Source organism: Saimiri boliviensis, chromosome 15 (genome assembly GCF_048565385.1).
Source record: "Saimiri boliviensis isolate mSaiBol1 chromosome 15, mSaiBol1.pri, whole genome shotgun sequence".
Taxonomy (NCBI): Eukaryota; Metazoa; Chordata; class Mammalia; order Primates; family Cebidae; genus Saimiri; species Saimiri boliviensis.
This window is the reverse complement of record NC_133463.1, coordinates 73450547-73453849: the sequence shown is the minus strand read 5'-3', so window position 1 is coordinate 73453849 and position 3303 is coordinate 73450547.

Genomic DNA, 3303 nt, shown 5'->3' with positions numbered 1-3303 from the left:
TCAAGCAGGGGTGATTTTGCTCCCCTGAGGACATCTGGCAATGTCTGGAGACAGTTCTGATTGTCATAGCTCTGGGCCTGCTACCGGCATCTAGTGAGTAGAGGCCTCGAATGTTGCTAAACATCCTGCAATACACACGACAGCCCTCCACAGCAAAGAATTATCCAGCCCCCAAAGCTGATACCATGGATACTGAGAAACCCTGTACATGCTCATGACGATATCTTTACTTTTATAGATGAAGAAAAATGAAGCTTAGAAAAGTTAAGCAATCTGGGCCAGGCGTGGGGGCTCACGGCTATAATCCCAGCACTTTGGGAGGCCAAGGCGAGTGGATCACAAGGTCAGTAGTTTGAGACTACTCTGGCCAATGTGGTGAAACCCTGTCTTTACTAAAAATTAAAAACAAAAAAAAATTAGCCAGGCGTGGTGTTGCATGCCTTGAGTCCCAGCTACTCGGGAGGCTGAGGCAGAAGAATTGCTTGAACCCTGGAGGCAGAGGTTGCAGTGAACTGAGATCCCACCACTGCACTCCAGCCCAGATGACAGAGTGAAACTCCATCTCACAGACACATACACACACACACACACACGAACACACACAAGTGTTAAGCAACTTGCCCAGGCTTATGGAAGGTACAAAGCAGAAGTGGTTGGAATTTTCAATCCAAAGCCCCTGCTTTTATCTGTTGATACCTAAGCTTGGGATTGGAACTCAGTGTCCCTCCACTCTGTTCCGGGTCAGTGGATTGGGACCCTCAGGCGTTACTGTAACAGGATTGCAGGTAATGTGAATGTAAGCAGCTGACAAGTATTTGGAGAGCCCTACAAGACAGAGGCCCTGCATACATTGGTGCAAGGCCGGGGGGAGGTAAAGATGTGCAGTCTCTGGAGGACACAGGCTCATGCACTGCTGTGACGCACAGTGGGATGAACGCGTAATGACCGCCATCTCACATCTCCCATCTCTGCACACGCTTTCTCCTCTGCTTGGAATTCTTTTTTCTCTTCTTTTCTTTCTTTCTTTTTCTTTTTCTTTTTCTTTTTTTTCTTTTTTTTTTTTTTTTGAGTTGGAGCCCAGGCTGGAGTGCAGTGGCACGATCTCAGCTCATGGCAACCTCTGCCTCCCAGGTTCAAGTGATTCTCCTGCCTCAGCCTCCTGAGTAGCTGAGATTACAGGTGTGCACCACCATGCCCAGCGAATTTTTTGTATTTTTAGTAGAGACGGGGGTTTCACCATGTTGGCCAGCCTGGTCTCAAACTCCTGATCTTGTGATCTTCCCACCTCTGCCTCCCAGAGTGCTGGGATTACAGGCATTAGCCATGGCATTCAGCTGCTCTGCTCTGCTCTTTTCTTTCTTTCTTTCTTTTTTCTTTTCTTTTTTTTTTTTTTTTTTGAGACAGAGTTTGACTCTTGATGCCCAGGCTGAAGTGCAATGGCATAATGCAATCTCTGCTCACTGCACCCCCTGCCACCTGGGATCAAGCAATTCTCCTGCCTCAGCCTTCCCAGTAGCTGGGATTACAGGCATGTGCCACCACATCTGGCTATTTTAGTAGAGACAGGGTTTCTTCATGTTGGTCAGGCTGGTCTTGAACTCCCGACCTCAGGTGATCCACCCATCTTGGCCTCCCACAGGCGTGAGCCACTGTACCAGGCCTGCTCTTCTCTTTTCTAACTTCTCATCCTCTAAGCTCATCTAGAAAGCTTGCCTACCCTCCCTCTATACAGTCTGTTTGAGGTGTCCTCTGTGGTCCTGTAACACACTAAACAGCATGGAACAGTTCCACTCATCACACAATATTGCAGTTAGAATTTGACTTGGCTGTCTTATCCCCTGGACTGTCAGTCAACTAAGAATGAAACCCACAGCCATGAACCTTTGTGCCAAGCCCAGTGCCTGGTGGTGGGGTATTTGCCACAAATTATTATTTGCTGTTTGTCTATTTTAGGAGTCAGCAAACTTTTGCTGTGACGTGTTAGATAATAAATATTTTAGGCTTTGCAGGCCACATATGATCATAAATACCTGTTGTTGTAACACAAAAATATACAAAGAAATATGAGAATGAATGAGCTTGGCTGTGTACCAATAAAACTTTATTTACAAAAGCATGTGGTGGGCCAGATTTGGCTTGTGGACCACCGTTTTCTGACCTTCGTCTATTAAAACAATCATTTTTCCATCAGTATGTCCCCATAAAATTTTAGATGTGCACATTGCTGCCCAGCAACCTCCAAAATACAGTTATACTGTCCAGCCAAATATAGGCATGTGAATAAATTCTAGCCAATGAGAAGCAGGGAGAAGCATTATTTAGGATTCTCTGGAAGGCTGTTTAAAAAGAGATGATTTATTTGGGAAAGGGTCCTTTCCTGACTTCTGTTTTTCCTCCTCCTTCCAACCTATGAAGGGCTCCAGGAGCCATCTCAGGGTGTGAGGTGACTTTGAAGAAAGAAGCTTCAGGCAAGGGAAGGGGAGCAGAAAGTAGGAGCCAGAGTCCCTGACAACACCAAGGAACCGCCATGTTTTTCCTGCATGGCCAACCTGTAGACTTTGCACGAGAGAAAAAGAAACCCTGTCTTGTTTAAGCCGCTGCATATGTGTATGTGATTGTTGGCAGGAGAACCTAGTCTTAACTCTATACCAGCGCGTGGAAACACTCAACAAGTATCTGAGCAGTGAGAGGACCGCTCAAAGCATCGGAGTGCCACAGAGGAAATGAGTTCTGCCGCGGTGGGTGGGAGCCATGGAAACAAACACAGGGGCCTCCTCAGGCTTTTTGCGGCGAAGCACCCAGGGTGATTCATGTCTCTGACCAGTCCCTTCCGGCCCCTTTCTTCCTCCCTGCAGGGGACTTTCTTTTTATAGTGTCTACCATCAGCTACTCTATCTTTGGAGGCATCCTTCTGCAAGTTTGTGTGTCATAGAGAATTCAGTTTCCTATAAGAGATTGTTCTGTTTTTTGTCATTTGAAAGGTGTTTTGCTTACTGGACACCAAGGAAGAGCAGCTGGGACAATCCCCTAAGTGACAAAGAGCGGTGCCGGCCAGACTGAGGACATGGAACGGGTCCTTCTTGCTGTGGTCACTGATGTGGTTGCCTTCTGTTGCCAGCATGCAGGTGGCAGAGAGGGGAAAGCCTGGCTCTGGCGTCAGACAACCCTGAGTTTAAGTAATGACTCAGTCTCTGGGCAGTGTGGCACTGGTCAAGTCATGTCATTTTCTTGAGGGTCAGTTTCACAAACTACAAAATAAGTCAATCATCCCTTTCTCATAACAGTGTTATAAGAATTAAACAG